An 18,587-nucleotide genomic window follows, 5' to 3' on the forward strand; every position below is an offset into this window, starting at 1 on the left:
AGAGTTTCTGTTCAGGGTGCTAAAAAGTTTTGGTAATGGATGGCAGTGATAGTAGCACACCATTATGATTGTAATTAACACCCCGAATTGCATACTTGAAAGTGGTTTAAATGGGAACTGTTATGTTGTATATTATCACAATAAAATTTTTTTTTAATTTTACTACCCACATTACACAGTTTTGCAATGAGAATTTAATGAAATATCATCTATAAAGTGCCTGGTATACAGCCCCACATAGAGTAACTAATCAATAAACAGTAATAATTATAACCATAATTATGATTATACTTTATGGTAAAACTATCAGAGGTACCATTCACTATCCTTCAGAACTAAACCTTTGAATAATCCCATCCATATTCCCTAGATCTAGTCGTTCAGATACAACCCTCACAATTTTTGCCATTCCTGCATACAACTCTGCACTATACTTAATACTTTATCTACATTCCATGCAATAACTGTAAAATTTAAGGTCTTATATGCTAGTTATATTTCTTTCCTAATACACATAAAATCATGAGAGATTATTAAATTGAAAAGGTTCATTCATGTAACATAGCACCTAAAATTAATTCCAATGTCTCCGAAGGTCTGCTGGGCCTACTTGAGGAAACACTTCTCCATATGCTCAACTTTGCAGAGCTGATTTCAATATCTAAATTTGGTTTATTGAAATGAAACACACTGTGGAATGCTCCAGAGCCTGCATCCTCTCATCACCTCCACTGTCACTCTCTTAACACAACCCATCAGCATCTCTCTCCGACAGGACTGTAATAGTCTCCCAACTGTCTCCCAGCTGCTGCCCTTGCCTCCCTACAGCCTGTTTGCCACATAGCAGCCAGAAATCAGACCAGGGCTCTCCCCACCCCAAATCCACCAACGGATTTCCATCACACTTAGAATAAGTGCAAAGTCCTTACTGTGGTCGACAAAGGCCTATATGATCTGGCCCCTGGCTGCCCCCCACCTCCATCACATTTCCTACCACTCTTCCCACTGGAAGTACCGGTGTAGCCAAACCAAATGTTTTTCAGGCAGCCTTTGTGTCTGCTAATCCCTTTGCTTATAGTACAGTTTGCCCCAGATCGTCATGGCTCACTCCCTCACTTCAGAGGCCAGCCCTGAAAACCAGGTTCTAAAATATCACCCCCACCAACACTCTTTCTGCTCACCTTGCTTTATTTTCTCCATAACACTTATCACGACTTAACATTAAATTACATATTCATGCATTTGTTTAATGTCAGTTGACCCTCATTAGATTGTAATCTCCAGGCTTTTGTCTAATTGTTACACCACTACTAGTGCACTAACTCCTGAAACAGTATGGAAGCCACTGAACAAATATCTGTTTGACTGAAGGCATGAATGAATGGGCAGGGGGTGGATAATGAGTTTTCTTTGAGACTTCTCCAGGACATTTAGAGTGGACAGTAAGAAATGCAAGCCCAGATCCTAGGAAAGAGGAAGCAAAAAGTAAGAATATGTGAAAGCAAGACTAGAAACGCACAGGCCCATCCACCAAAGTCCTCCAAATGCTACTGGAATATTGGCCCAAAGATACAGAAATTACCTAGAGGCAGAATAGAGATCAGGGATAGATATGGATAGAACTGAGGAAGAACTAACCTCATCATTCAAGAATTTCTCATGCTTAATTTGGTAACAAGAGAAAAGAAGTATGTAAATAATTAAATAAAGTAAAATTTTCATTTTAACCTTTAATGGCAACCTACTCCCTCAACAAGCTTTAAAAACAGTGTTTAAAAGGAACTAGGTAGAGTTCTTTGGATTTTTTTTTTCCTGCCCAGTCTGTCGAAGTGGTAATGAGCAGTTAAGATGGTGAAAGAGGCAGTTAAGATGGTGAAAGAGTGAAATGACTTCTGGTACACTGAGTGCTTTAATGGCCCCAATTCATGGTCTCTCTATATCCACACCCTTTGCTTCATAACTTTTTTATTTCCCTTCCACTCTGACTCTGAATTCCACCACGACCCATTAGGCCATTGGGGTGTTAGCAAATACAACACAGAGGCTAGAAAAGCACCTATTTTCTTGCATGATTGGGCTTGCTCACTCTCGGACCCCAGAAATCATTTTGAGAACATGCCTGGACTGGCCCACTGAGAGGATACAAAGGAATCTGGAGGAACGTTGAGCTTTCCTACTCAAAGTCAACTTAGTTAATTGCTAATTCATGAGTAAGCCCAGCAGAAATATGCAGAACCTGGCTTAGATAAGCAGAACTTCCCAGTTAACAAGTAGACTCATGAAAATACTAAGTGATAATAATTTTAAGACCCAGTGGTTGGAGGTAGTTTGTTACACAGAAATAGCTAACTGATGCAATTTGGATAATTAGCCTCCAAATAATCAAGAGATTAAAAATGGAAATAGGAGGTTCTCCATAAATTGAAATTCAAAATCATAAATTTAAAATGTTTTCTCTAAAAGTGAAAATAATTAAAATGACAAATTACCTAAGCAAAAAAGTTCTGAATATTCCAGTTAAAGTATTTAAAATCATCTGAAAACAGCAGAATCATGAGGAACAATGTACAAAGTAAGAGTAAATCAAAGCTGAACTATTAATATCCCTTTAAATTACAAAAGCGAGGTGATCTTTTACAAGTAAATGTCTTGCACTGAGTAGACTATTGGTTTTCTTCATGGGCTCCCATCAAAACAAAATAAGATCTCTTCATCCTTCAGTAATTCTCCTCTAGCCTCATTACAGGAAACTTCTGATTTCCACAACACTAGAGTTTATTTTCTCTAAAAGAAACTATTCCTTCTTTTACCTTTAAAAAAAAATTAACAACCTTCCTGTCCACATACCAGATTCACTTAAAGAACTGTACTAAAATGAACCAAAAAGAATATACTTCTATTCAGACATTTCTACTACAACTAGCAGTAACCTTCACCCCTTCCAAGGTTATCTTTTTCCTTTCTTTCTTTTTCCTTGCATATTTCTCAGGAGATCTGCACCAAAGCATAAAATTTCACATTGGAGAAATGAATAACAAGGCAGCACTGAAGAATACATATGCTGTTTGGAGAGGCTTTCTCACCCAACCTCCTTCACACTCACAGATTCATACCCGGCATTAGTTGACAATTTTAGTTCATGCAGAATCCATTTTATTTTCTGTTCCATAAACACATACATCTTTGTATGAGAAGAAAGTGGGCTAAATTGAGAACATTATTAAAGATACAAATAATAACATGCATTTAAAGAGTCTCCTCATGTGTTTAGTCTCATTTGCTGTTCCTTGTGCAGTACGCAGAGCCTAGAACAAAACAGATGGAGAGATTTGGGGGAAGAAGGCACTGTGACTTCCCTGATGTTCTCTCCAGTAAAGCCACTGAGTCAGAATTCCAATCCAAGTTCAGGGTCCTTTTCTGAACACTATGCTCCTGAATAACACAATTTTGAAAAACTCTGAACAGAAAAACAAGTCTTCACAAGAACAGATAAAGAACAGAGATACACTCAAGAAGATGATAAAGAACAGAAATAGATATAATTGAGAAAAGAGAAAACAGAACTATTTGTTATACATTGGGCAAGTGTGTGAGAAAAGCATCCCAACTGGTAACATTTCTATGAATAACATTCTACAAAACAGACAGCTATATAATTTTATATCATGCTGTGTACTAACAGTACAGCTACAAATACCAAAGTGAGGATTCCCACACGACTTTCACAATCATATCCTTACCTCCTCTTAATGTTCAAAATGTTCTATCATGGGTTGTTTGTTCTTTATCGAACATAGACAACTGCAATAAATTCCTATTTATCCAAAATATACTTAGGGCATTCAGGTATCTATAATTGAATGTGTAGATTAACTGAAACTACTAAATATAGTCACATGTGATTTATTTCAGACTCCACCCAACCTTAAAGCTCTAGAGCAGGATCAGCAAACTTTTTCTGTAAAGGGTCAGATAGTAAATACTTTAGGTCTTGCAGGTCATATAGTCTCCACCACAGCTACTCAACTTGCCCTTGCCTTTGGAAATTTCCTATATAACTACTTGTTAAATCACACTTTGAAAGATATTATTTTTTGTATATATGTTATATTTTACAATAAGAAAATAACTGAAACTGTGGAACTGTAGCCCATAACATTCTTTGAAATTTGCTCTCTAACTACTTGTTAAATTGTACTTGGAAAGTTATCACTTCTATGTATATGTTATATTCTACAATTTAAAAAAAAAAATGCATTTGGCCAGTGGGCCATAGTTTGCCAAGCCATACTTAAAACATAACCCTTAACCCAGAAGGAAAAAATGCACTCATGATTCTATCTACTCTCAGAGGAGAAATGACACCATGAATGGATGCCTAATCCCGCGTTTTTTACACAATTTTCAGATACTGGGCTATTTTCTCATTTACATCAAACAGCAAAATAGAAGCAGGGGTGCTGGTATAGGACAATATAGTGAAGACCCAAACCTTTAGAACTTAACTCCAGGACTGAAACAGCAGACTGGTGCGAGCCAGTTGGTGTAGGATCAAAATACCCTCCTTATACCTCTAAGCATCATCTTTTGTTTTTTTAATTTGCTTTTATCTTTGGTAGAGAAGCTGTGGGTTTACAGAACAATCATGCATACAATACAGGATTCCCATAAATTACCCCACCACCAACACCTTGCATTGGTGTGAAACATTTGTTACATTTGATGCTAGCACATTTTTATAATTGTACTGTTAATTAAAGTCATGGTTTAACTGTTTGTGTAGTGTAGTTTCATGGATTTTTAAAAATTTTTTATTCTATTACCATATATACAGTCTAACATTTCCCCCTTCTAACCACAATGTTATATACATTTCAGGGCTGTTAACTGTGTTCACAATGTTGTGCTACCATCACCACTGCCCATTACCAAAACATTACCATCATTCCAAATAGGAACCCTGTACATTTTAAGCTTTAACTTCCCATTCCCTATCCTCTGGTAACCTATATTCTAGACTCTGACTCTACACGTTTGCTTATTCTAATTGTTTCAAGTCAGTGAGATCACACAATATTTGCCCTTTTGTGTCTGGCTTATTTCACGCAACATGATGACTTCAGGGTTCATCCATGTTGCCACATGTATCAGGATTTCATTCCTTTTTATGGCTTAATAATATTCCATTGTATGTATTTACTACATTTTATTTAAACCATTCATCAGTTGACAGACACTTGGGTTGCTTCCGTCTTTTGACAATTGTAAATAATGCTGCTAAGAACATTGGTGTACAAAGATCTGTCTGACTCCCTGCTTTCAATTCTTTGGGGTATATCCCTAGTAATGGAATTACAGGATCATATGGTAATTCTATTCATAGCTTTCTTAGGAACAGCCAAACTGTCTTCCACAGCAGCTGCACCATTTTACATTGCCACCAGCAATGAATATGTATTCCTATTTCTCCACATCCTCTTCAATTCTTGCTATTTTCTTTTTTTTAATAGCAGCCATTCTAATGGGTAAGAAACGGTATCCCATTGTGGTTTTGATTTGCATTTCCCTGATGGCTAATGATGTTAAACATCTTTTCATGTGCTTTCCAGCCATTTATATATCTACTTTGGAGAGATCATATTCAAATCTTTCACCCATTTTTAAATTGGGTTGTTTTTTGTTGTTTCAACATCATCTTAATTATCTCAATATCATCTGCATATCACCTTACTCAAAATCCTTTGCTTATAACAAGGCTCCATTTTTTATGACCATAATGATAATTCTGAATCTTAATGCTGACTCTCAAGTTCAAGGAAAAGTTTCCTTTAATATTCTTAACACAGAAGAAACATAGAGATGCATTCCATTTAGAAACACCAATAAAAACAGTCTAGAATTAGAAATCTTGACACTGGTCATATATTTCTATTATTTCTATTATTTAGTTATCTAGAAAATACATTGTGTGAAATAATTCCCCAAATAATAATAGTAGTAGGACAACAAACATCTATAAAGCATCTACTGTGTAACTGTGGTAGGTAGAATTAAGCATCCCAACAAAGCACATGTTCTTAATCTTAATCCACATCCCTGTGGGTGTGAACCCATTGTAAATAGGACCTATTGAAGATGTTATTTTTACTTAAGGAGAGGCCCAACTGAATGATGGTGGGTCTTAACCCAGATTACTGGAGGCCTTAGAAAGAGAAAGCCACAGGAAGGAGCCAGAAGGTGAAAGTCAGCAGGAACCCAGAAGGGAAAGGAGAGCACATCGCCATGTGAGCAGACACAGAAATACAAACCAAGAAACCCCAAGGATTGCCAGCATCCAACATCAAACCACTACATATTCTCGGGAGAAAGGAATCCTTGGTGATATTTTGATTTTGGATTCCTCCAAGCCTCAAAACTGTGAGCCAATAAATTTCCATTATTTAAACAAACTCATAGTGTAGTATTTGTCATAGCAGCCTGGCAAACTAAGATAAAGCTATTCCAATTTATTTACATATATTAATGTATTTAATCTCCACGACCACCCAATGTGGTAGGTACTATTGACAACTCATTTTGCAGATGAGGAAATTGACGTACATGGAGATTAAGTAACTTGCCCAGAGTAACACAGCTACTAAATAGCACAGCTAGAATCTGAATTTAGCTCCAGAGACCATGCTTTCAATTACCCCACTATACTGAGACATTACTTTATACCAATATGTGGCCTGCCAGTGTTCAAAGACTATAAATATGATAAAATATATTTAAATGTGCTATTGAATATAATCTTAATAATCTAAAGATTAAGGCATATCAGTGCTTTTCAATGCCTTGGGGTAAAGACTAGAAGTATCTATTATTTTTGCTCAATTCCACAAAATAAAAACATTGTTTGGATATTAGTTTAAGGAGATTTTACTAGTTTTTAGTATTACATCTAAAATCGTTTTGGAATGAGCCAGGGAAATAAACAACAAGTAAATGAAGTTATGGGAAAATTTCTTTTAGGCACTCCTAGTTCCATCAGATAAATATGAGGAGATGAAATGAGTCCTTCTGTTTTTTAGGTAAGGATATGAAATTAATACAGATTTTATTTGTTGTCTTTATTTCTTAAATAGCTTGATTGTAAATTTGGTTCATATGAAAGGAAAGTAATTTGGCTGTTAAAATACCTGAGGTTGTGACTGGCTTAACACCCAACAAAAATATTTGAACCTCATATAACCTGGGTAAAGGACTAAAATTGGTTTAAGATGTGTTATTTTTAAAAAGTTAAATGTTTGTGGAGAGATTTTTTTAAATAGTAATAACATGAAAAAAAAAATAATGTCAGTTATCAGTAGGCTTCTGTGTTCCTTTCTTATTTTTAATTTAATATTTTTGCTACTCTCTGGAAGTTCAGAGTGGAGAGAAATCTTTTAGCTTCTAGAAAATAGATGACAAACCAAGTTTATATTAGTTCCACCACTTGCTCAAACACAGGAAAGAAAAGTTTCTCCAAAAGTTATGCACTCTATACTGGTTTTCCCCAATAAAAAGTAAATATGTGCTTCGAAGTTTATAAAATAATGTGGGATTGGAGGGAGCTGATAGATTTTGGTAAGCCATTTAATCTTTAGTGTCAGTTTCTCATTTTCATTTCATCCTTTTTTTAAACATACAAAGCAAGGGATTCAAATACCTGACACAGGAGAGGATGGGATAGGTGGAGAGAGAAAAACATCCCATGACCACTTTCTTCCTTATAAGACATAAATGTTAAATCAAAGCAATAGTGATAATCCTAATTTTCAGTAACCTTCTAAATAATCTTGGGAAAATGTGAACATATGGCATTAGGAATTTAAAAGTAATATCTTGTCCTTAATTTCTTCCAGATGGTAAAGATCATACTTGTTTTCTTTTAACTTATTGGTTATGAGGCTTGGGTTCTATTATTGACATACTAGAGAACACTCAAAAAAAAATAGGGTAAAAATTGGTTAGTTGATTACCAAACCAATCATTTGTTCTTCCTGGGTAGAAACAGAATCACATGGCCTAGCCTCTCTTCTACTAGGTGGGGTCATGTGACTGTGCTTGACCAATGGAATGTGAGCAATCCTCTGTGTTTTCTTCTGCCAGTGCTCACAGACATGGTAGCTGGTTGTGAGGACAGCAGTGTCAAAAGAACACCATTTGATAGAGAGGAACCTGCCCATCAAGAAAATAACACTTTCAGGCTTTACTTGAGTGAGATATAAATTTCTGGTTTAAACTAATGAAATTTCAGATTCTATGTTGCAACTGCTAACTAATAAGCAGAAAGTAAATCAAAAGATGTTTTAAAAAGGGAGTAACTTTTCTGGAATGGTGAAATTCTATTCCTTCCCTATCAATTTTAGGTTTTATATCATCATTGTATATCTTAGATCTTATTCATATATCTTCTATTAAATATCATGTTCATAGATAATTGTCCTAGCTGCAAAATATAAAGATGCCCACAATTTTCTTTAAGCAATTTTAAGTAGTAATATATGTTGTAAGTATAATGTGTAAGAAAATGAAAATGAGGAGAACTGGATACTAGTTTTAGGTAATCTAGGTTCATATCTCAGTTTTATTCTGTGTGAAAATTAAGCCCCATAACATCCCCATGTTAACTGGATAAAGCTATAAAAGAAATGGATGAGCTAAAGGCTTCATATGTGAAACTTAAGCACTATATGACAGATGTAAAGGTTTCTAAGTGTGCCCTGAAAGAAAAACTTATTTCCTGTGGCCACAGACTTGAGATTTCTGAAAACCAGACCCAGAGTCTCATTGTGCAAGTAGCAGATTTACAACGTAAACTAAAATCTCAACCTCGCAGGGTGTCAGCTGTTAAAGTAAAGGCATTGATTGGAAAAGAATGGGATCCTGAAACTTGGGATGGGGACATATGGATCAATAATAATGGCAGTGAGGACACTGGAACCCTGGATTCTGCTGAGTCTTTGTTAGATATACCTGTAATGTTCTACCCTGAGGAAACAGCCCCCACCCTCACCTCCAGTCTGCCCTGAGGAGCCTGCCATCCAGTCTCCACCTAAAGAGATTAACCTTTCAGTGCCTGATAAACCTATAATCACCTCCCCAAAAGAAGTAGCCTTCACTCCTCTGTCTGGAGAGATTAATCTTGTTACACAAGATGAAATTGCAATGGAATGTCCTAAGGTAAATGGCTTGAGGGATACTTCTAATTCTTTTCATGACCCACCCCCGCCACCAGTCATTGCTTCAAGACCTATAACCAGACTCAAGTCCAAACAGGCCCTGAAGGGTGAGGTACAAAGTGTTATCCATGAGGACGTATGCTGTACTCCGAAAGAACCGTAGGAACTTTCCAATTTATATAGGCAGAAATCAGGGGAATATTTGTAGGTCAAGTATTACAGGGGAACTGCTGTCACTGAGCTGGAACCTTTAAATACAATGGGGATAATCAGATCCCAAATTCGCAGAAGCCACATGGCAGCAGTTAATTGCCAAAGACAAGGTGGGTGTGGCTACCATAATGGAAAACAGGCTCAAGGCAGCAGTCAAAATAATCTGATTTGCAGAGACTTATGGCATTGGCTGGTAGATCATAGAGTACCTAGAAGCAAAATAGATGGCCAGTCTACTAAATTCTTTTTCTCACTAGCTGGTAGTAAGGACCCCCAAAAACACTTTGCATTCAGCTGGCAAGGTCAGAGGTATACATTCACTGTGCTACCTCAGAGGTATATCATTTATCAGGGGTAGATCAACTCTCCAGCCCTATGTCATAATATTGTCCATAGGGATCTTGATCATTTCTCCCTCCCATAAGACATCATACTGGTCCATTATATTGATGATATCATGTTGATTGGACCTAGTGAGCAAGAATAGCAACTATTCTAGATTTGCTGGGAAAGTATTTGCATGTCAGAGGATGGGAGATAAATCCAACAAAAATATAGGGGCCTTCCATCTCAGTAAAATTTCTAGGTGTCCAGTCATGTGGGACATGTTGAGATACCCCTTCTAAGTTGAAGGATAAGCTGTTGCATCTGGCCCCTCCTACAACCAAAAAGAAGCACAATGCCTAGTTGGCGTCTTTGGATTTTGGAGATAATATATTCCTCATTTGGGTGTGCTACTCTGGTCCATTTACCGAGTGACCAGAAAAGCTTCTAGTTTTGAGTGGGGACCGGAACAAGATGAGGCTACGTGACAGGTCCAGGCTGCTGTGCAAGCTGCTCTGCCATGTGGACCATATGATCCAGCTGATCCAATGGTGCTGGAAGTGTCAGTGGCAAATAGAGATGCTGTTTGGAGGCTCTGGCAGGCTTCTATAGGAGAATCACAATGCAGTCCCTTAGGATTTTGGAGTAAAGCCTTACCATCCTCTGCAGATAACTACTCTCCTTTTGAGAAACAGCTTTTGGCCTGCTATTGGGCCATAGTAGAGAAGAATAATTAACCTTGGGCCACCAAGTTACCATGAGACTTGAGTTACCTATCATGAGCTGGGTGTTGTCTGACCCGCCAAGCCATAAAGTTGGGCGTGCACAGCAGCACTCCATCATAAAATGGAAATGGTATATATGAGATAGGGCTTAAGCGGGTCCTGAGGGCACAAGTAAGTTACATGAGGAAGTGGCCCAAATGCCCATGGCCCCCACTCCTGCCATATTACCTTCTCTTTCCAAGCCCACAGCTATGGCCTCTTGGGTAGTTGCTTACAATCAGCTGACTGAGGAAGAGAAAACTCAGGCCTGGTTTACAGATGGTTCTGCGTCAAATGCAGGCACCAACTGAAAAGGAAAGCTGCAGCACTGCAGCCACTTCCTGGGATATCGCTGAAGGACAGTGGTGAGGAGAAATCCTCCCAGTGGGCAGAACTTTGAGCAGTGCACCTTTTGTTCATTTTGTTTGGAAGGAGAACTGGCCAGAGGTGTGTTTGTATACATGGGCTGTTACTAATGGTTTGGCTGGATGGTCAGGGACTTGGGAAGAACATGATTGGAAAATTGGTGACAAGGAAGTCTGGGGAAGAGGTATGTGGATAGACCTTTCTGAGTGGGCAGAAAACATGAGGATATTTGTGTCGCATGTGAATGCTCACCAGAGAGTGACTTCAGCAGAGGAGGATTTTAATATTCAAGTGGATAAGATGACCCATTCGGTGGATACCAGTCAGCCTCTTTCCCCAGCCACTCCTGTCATTGCCCAATGAGCTCATGAACAAAATGGTCATGGTGGTAGGGACTGAGGTTATGCATGGGCTCAGCAACATGGACTTCCAATCACCAAGGCCAGCCTGGCCACAGCCACTGTTGATTGCCCAGTCTGCCAGCAGCAGAGACCCACACTCAGTCCCCGATATGGTACCATTCCCTGAGGTGATCAGCCTGCTACCTGGTGGCAGGTTGATTACCTTGGACCACTTCCATCATGGAAGGGGCAGCGATTTGTTTTCACTAGAATGGACACATACTCTGGATATGGATTTGCCTTTCCTGCATGCAATGCTTCTGCCAAAACTACTATCTGTGGACTTACAGAATGTCTTACCCACCACCACGGTATTCCAAGCAGCATTGCTTCTGACCAAGGAACCCCCTTCACAGCAAATGAAGTGAGGGAATGGGCACATGCTCATGGAATTCTCTGGTCTTACCATGTTCCCCATCATCCAGAGGTAGCTGGGTTGATAAAACAGTGGAATGACCTGTTGAAGACTCAACTATGGCACCAACTAGGTGACAATACCATGCAGGGCTGGGGCAGTGTTCTCCAGGAGACTGTGTATGCTCTGAATCAGCATCCACTGTATGGGGCTATTTCTCTCATAGCCAGGAATCGAGGGGTAGAAACAGGAGTGGCAACACTCACTATCATTCCTAGTGATCCACTAGGAAAATTTTTGCTTTCTGTCCCTGCAACCCTAAGCTCTGCCGATCTACAAGTCTTAGTTCCAAAAGGAGGAGAGTTCCCACCAGGAAACACAACAATAATTCCATTGAACTGGAAGTTAAGACTGCCACCTGGCCACTTTGGACTTCTCATGCCTCTGAATCAACAGGCAAGGACAGGGATTACTGTACTGTCTGGGGTAATTGATCCTGACTATCAAGGGGGAAATAGCATTGCAACTACACAATGGAGGTAAAGAAGAGTTTTCCTGGAATACAGGAGATCCCCTAGGGCATCTCTTAGTACTACCATGCCCTGTGATTAAACTCAATGGAAAACTGCAACAACGCAATCCAGGCAGCACTACTAATGGCCAAGAAACTTCAGGAATGAAGGTTTGGGTCACCCTGCCAGGCAAAGAACCACAGCCAGCTGAAGTGCTTGCTGAGGGTAAAGGGAACATGGAAAGGGTAGTGGAATAAGGCAGTGATAAATATGAACTACAGCCATGTGACCAGTTACAGAAATGAGGACTATGATGGCATGAATATTTCTTCCTTGTTTTGTTATAAATATGTTTGTATTTGTCCATAAAGCAAATATCTTTGTTTTCTTCTCTATCTTATCCCCTTATCATATGGCATAAGCTGTATTGTTTATTTTGAAGTATTTAAATTAAAGGAAATAAAGTTTAAGAGTCAGTGTCCCCCAAGGACTTGCACCCTATTCTGGAGAGATTTAGTGCATTTCCTGTTGTATCCTGGGCACCTGGATACTGTTAGTGAAATATATGTCTGTTATTGTGCTCTACTTAGAGATAAAGTATGGTTTAAGGTGATGTGTATAACTGCCAAGTTGACAAGGTGTGGACTGTGATGGTTAGGTTCATGTGTCATCTTGGTCAGGTAATGGTTTCCAGGTGTCTGGTCAAGCAAACACTGGCCTAACCATTACTTCAAGGACATTTGTAGCTGGTTAATAAACCAGAAGGATGGTTTATTAAATCATCGGTCAATTGACTGCACCTGTGACTGATTACATCAACAAAGGACGTCTTCCACAATGAGAGAATTCAATCAGCTGAATTTAATCCAACCAGTTGAAGACGTTAAAGGCAGAAAGAGAGAGGACCTTCACTCTCATGCTAGCCAGTGAAGCATTGTCTGAGGAGTTCATTAAACACTTTCATCAGAGTTGTCAATTTGATGCCTGCCCTATGGAATTTGGACTCACGCATTCCCACAGTTGTGTGAGACACTATTATAAAATCTTATATTCACAGATATCTCTTGTTAGTTGTGTTTCCCTGGAGAACCCTGACTCATACAAGCTTCTTGAGGAAACCATGTCTTATTCATCTTTATGTTTCAGGCACCTAACTCCTGATTTCTGCTAAATGAACAAATTCTTATTAAAAAGTTTAAAGACATTTTTTCACATACTTTTAAATTACTGCAGAAATACTCTTATTCAATCACCAACAGCACCAGAAAGTCAGGACAATGGTCCCAGATGGCAGTTTTCAATCTGTGCTCCAAACAAAATTTGTTTCTAGAAAGTTTCCTCATGCGTTGCTAGTTGGGTTGTATGGGATAGGGGTGGGAGAGGATCCATTCCATTTTTATTTGTTTTACTCATTGTGCTTCCCCTCCAGTTTCACCTGGGGGAAAAAGTCTTCACAGGTGGCAGGGCAACAGCTTCAGCCTGGCTAATATTACTGTGAGGAAATAATCAAACTTATAACTGTGTGCTCAAGCAGCTTAAATGTAGGATGCAGCTGTGGTTAATATCCCAAAAAGCATGATGATGTTCCAGAGTAGAATTAGCCAAAACTTTGGGATTCAGAACTGCTGAATAAACTTTCTAAATCATTCAGAAAGTCATTCTGATTATTCATTTTATTCCTAGGATGATCAGGGCTAGGAATAAGCATCACCTTAATTCCTACGTGGTTACTGCATTAGTGAAGTTTAATGAAGAGAGCAGAGGGAGGAATAAAACATCTGACAGCATCTTTTGGTCTGAATTTTCTAACTCGCTTTTTCCTGTGAGGAAACTATGTCCTCTAAAACCTTGTCATTTACAGTGTTAAACCTAAAGTGTGAAGGAAGTCTTATCCAACTACTAGCTTAGTGCTCTATCCAAGTGAAAGGAAAATCAAGGTGCAAACTTAACCAACAACAAAATCCCTCTTGTTTGAGGAAAGCAGACATAGAAATGCAGCTGATATTTTCCATTTTAAAAATTTATAATTTATATATACTTTTTATTACTTTACTGATAGCTGTAATAAGTGACATTTATATAGCTCTTAGAAATTTACTAAGTATGCTTTCATGTACAATACCATATTTATCCATCACAATAACCTACTGGCTTTTTTAATATCCAGGTAACCTACATCTAAGGACTGAGGCTCCAAAAGCCTTTGTAACTTTCCATGATCAAACAGCGAAGACTGTCTTTGCCTTAAAAAATATTATACAATATTGGGACTATGCTTTCAGAAGTAAAGGAAGCTAACTGTAGTGCAACAAGCTGCTGTAATAATAGCAGTGCATTACATTATAGCACATTACAAATTACAAATTAAAATATTCTTTCATAAGCACTTTCTTACTATCATGTCGATATTCACTCATCCAGTAAAATACCAGAGTATATATCATTATTTTAATTTTACAGACAGAAAGACTGAGTCTTAGAAAATCTAATGACCTGCTCATTAACCCACTGATTTCAACTCCAAAATTAATTAACGAAACCATTCTACTTCTTGAAATGGAAATTGGAGGAACACAATTTTGGCTGATGACCAATTTAATGGGAAATTATATCACCTGCACATAAGATATAATTAAGATGGAATAATTAATTGTTTTTAAGTTAAATGAAAACTTCCTCCACCAGTGAATAGTTCAATACTCAACAAAAGGAGGGAATTACACAAATTAGCATTTAACTCCTTTGTAATGTGGTTTTTGTGGGGATTTTTTTTTCTTTTTTTTTTTGGAGGCGGTGTTGTTTCATTCGTTTTGTTTTCTTTAAAACATGCTCAAAGTAGAATAGCAACTCTTTTGAAAACATCCCTGGGAATAATCAAATTCTTGGGCAAGATTAAGCAATAAGATTAGTCCTATGTACAACATTGGAAAAACGTCTTAGGGAAAAGCAATTCTTTCCAAAAACAAAACTCACCAAATCAAACACTGGAAAATGTAATTCAATCAAGAAATAATATTTTTTTCATTGCTTCAGTAGGTAGTGTTAATAGTTTCCAAATGCCAATGTGTATTCATGAACACTTAGCAAATTCATGATGTAATTCATTCCTTTTTGGATACATCTTTTCTCAAATCCATCTGTCTATGACAGATACACATAGTTGTACAAAACTTTATCTGCAAAAGAACTTCCTCAGTCAGATGAAAATGGCTTTTGAAAATAAAGAGCAGTGGAGGGGCGAAGGATCAGATACCACTGTTTCCTTTTCCTGCCACTCCTTGCCCATAGCTCTCTGTCCACTGAGCCCCCAGTGTTCTCCTCCTTTTCTTAATGCCCTGCCCTTTCTCAAGAGAGTGATGTGACTTTGGCATCTCAGGGAAAATTGAAGAGATGGAGGTCCTAGAGGAAGCACCAAAGCAAGATGTAATTATTCCAAGTACATGCCCACCAGAATTGCCCTAAGCCATGGTTTTAAACACTTTCTGAATTGTATAGTTTATTAACATTTGATTTTTATTTGATTCCTCTCCATAAGAGTCTAAGCAAGTTAATAGAAACTTTGATTCATTTCAGGAAGAGCCCAAACAAGTCAATATAAAGAATCAAGGCAGGAAAAGTTGGGATGGAATGTGATTGCTGACAACAAAGCTACGTTGACTTGGGAATAGGAGTCAAGTTAGTAGTCAGAAGCTATTTCAGATAAAGCAGCTTGCTCCCCCAACACTTCATACTCTTAGCTGGGGCCCCAACCACCTCAAGCGGTGAGACTATGCTCCTTTTATTAATGTGCTACTTTCTTCCACTAACACAGTCAGTAAGGAATGTGTCAACTATTGCTATTAGTGTCTACGTTATAGAAACTCTATAACTGAACTCATTATTCTGTTTCAAATAAAGGAACTCATTATAGCATATCTTCATTCAGGAAATGTGTTTCTAAAAGAATATATTTGAGTTACATTTTTTTACATCTTTCTTTTTCATACATTTGGTAGATACAGATGTCTGTTGATTATTTTTCTTTCTTTTTTAAACCTCATTCTTTGGTGTGGTCTAAAAGAGATCATATTTCAGAAAGGAAAAATAGTTTCTACAACAAAACTTTGCATCCCTAGTGTGATCTAAACATAAAATTTTGTAAAAATACAACTAATATTTCTCTCTTACGGGTTAAATCATGTCAGTCATTTAAATAGGTACACCAAAAATAAACTGCTTTTAAGTCTAAAAATGTCATTTTTGTAGGAACTGGCAAGTAATAACTGTAGCTCTTAGAAGTTTATATTTGCCACAGGCACCCATAATTTAAAAACTGTGCAAATAGTCTATGTTTGAGGCTTATATATAGCACAAATATACATTTATATCTGCAGGTATAAAGAGAAAAAAATCAGGCAAAAACCTGAAAAACAACACAAAATTATAATAAACTACCTAGCTTTGTGCAGTATCAAAGAAAAGTTTAAAAATTGTTTATTGGGAGGAAGAAAAATTATTTAGTTCTAACATTAACTTCATAGGCAAAATCCCTTTTATTCTTTCTTTTTTATGATAGGCTAGGAGAAGTCAATGATTTAAAAGTAAAAAGTGAACTGCTTATGTTTCCAGTCTCTACTCAGTATTAATCGTATCCTGCAGTGTCTGCTATAGAAGTTAATAAAAAGCTGGTGTTTTCTAGTTTCTCATTTCAACCTCCTCCAGCACTGTTAACAACAGAAGTCACCCCCAACACAACACAAACCTAACAACAGCTTCCCTAGGATAAGCTGATCTACTCAAACCACAAATTCCAATCCACATAGTTTCTTATGTTATGATTGAGTCTATGTGTGTTTGATGTATTTCTTATGAGGCTTTTAAAAACAAACTAGTGGTTTCTAATTCAGCTCTCTACCACATAAACATATCACATGAGTGTTTTTGTGCATATAAATTTTTTTTTAGTTATTTGTAGAACATGCCTTGAGTCATCTTCAGATTACAGTGAAGTAAAGTATTGCTGCCATCACTTTACATTTCTCTTTTTTCTGTTCTCTACTTGCCATATCCCTGTGTCACCAAAGGATCGATTATCATTTGCTGCTCTCTCTCAGTTTTGGATGGCAGGGATGGGAAATCATGAACCTTACTTGACTCTCTAATCCAAGGCTTTGATACCAGCAGCCAGATTTAACCCACTAATGTTGGACCTTTATCACTTTACTGACCCCGTAAAACAAAAGGGCTAGCATTGCATTTAACAGTCTCCTTCAAAATGCAGCTTAACTGATTCATGGCAAAAAAAAAAAAAAAAAAAAAAAAAAAGCTGGAATAAGCCTGCCAGGTATTAGAAGCTTTAAAATTAATCATCTTGAACTTGATACAATATAGTACAGCACTTTGAAAATGAATCATCTGCTAGTTCAGTATTTTCTAATTACAATCACTCCCTCTCAGGGCAGGTAATTAATTTATTGAGCTTTAAAAAAAAAAAAAAAAAGCCAGATTACTCACACAGTCTTGAAGATGCAATGTCAGCTTTTTAGTACAGAAACATCCAAGGCCGTGTTAAAACTCAATTACGACTACGTATGCGTTAAGGCAGGAACTGGCAGGCCTCTGGACTACGGCAACTATAGAACTCGTGCTTCCCGAACGCTGGGCTATAATTTATGAAACTGAGCCCCAGATCCAGCCAATCACTTAGCTCCTCATAACAAGTCTAACTGGCTCTGGAAAGCTGAAAGGGCTGCACTAGAACAACATAGATGAGATATCCCACACGATAATCTGCTTATCTGGAATCACTTTCCCTCCAAGGCCACAGCTTCATTTGTCTGGGGGAAGAAGGACAGGTGACCTGGGAAAACACGACAATACCTGGAGCAAGATCTTTTCCTGGCTTGGCAACCCCAACTGTGATAGCATCAAAAGACCGGAGACGCCTCTAGAAACCAAAGGGCAACCACGGCAGCAGAAACCTGAGGTAATTTTCATCTTTCCTTTTATTTTTAGGAGGAAAAATGCTGAGTGAAAATGATCTGCATTAAGTCGCTCAGGCAACTAGATATAAGGCTTCATTTTTTTTTCTCACCTTTCTCAATTCCAGTATTTTATAGGACCATTTGTTATAGAGCATGAGTAGATGGAGGCTTAATGTACCTGCAGTAAACTTGAAATTAAAATCATCACTTGTGGAAGAAAACATAATTTTCCAGAACAGTTTTTGAGCTATCTTTCAGGTGGGCAGCCTTCTACCCACATGCAGAAACAGGAATAAAGGGAGTTGAGGCAGGGAAGAAAAAAAAAGCACTCATAAGCACAATTAAATGCCTTCCATATCTAAAAATAATAATCATAATAACTATGTTCAGAGAGTGAATTGGGGAGATAATTTATTGTCCAGCTCCTCCGGCCTTCGCACATGGGCCACATAAGAATATACCAGGGTTGGAGTGTTGGAGCAG

At 37.8% G+C, this 18,587-nt stretch overlaps 1 protein-coding gene across 5 annotated transcripts in view; it reads right to left on the minus strand.

The window, feature by feature from the left end:
• Positions 1 to 18,587, minus strand: part of PDE4D (phosphodiesterase 4D) — a 1,663,062-nt gene that overhangs the window by 1,612,940 nt on the left and 31,535 nt on the right. Inside the window, exon 1 of one of the 5 annotated variants that reach the window (XM_037799046.1) lies at positions 17,635 to 17,728. The exons of the other annotated variants lie outside the window; for them this stretch is intronic. The gene's annotated coding sequence lies outside the window, so the exon portion shown is untranslated. Of the gene's footprint in view, positions 1 to 17,634; positions 17,729 to 18,587 lie in introns of those variants that run through there. 5 annotated transcript variants of the gene reach the window in all.

Source organism: Choloepus didactylus, chromosome 11 (assembly GCF_015220235.1).
Source record: "Choloepus didactylus isolate mChoDid1 chromosome 11, mChoDid1.pri, whole genome shotgun sequence".
In the NCBI taxonomy this organism is placed as follows: Eukaryota; Metazoa; Chordata; class Mammalia; order Pilosa; family Megalonychidae; genus Choloepus; species Choloepus didactylus.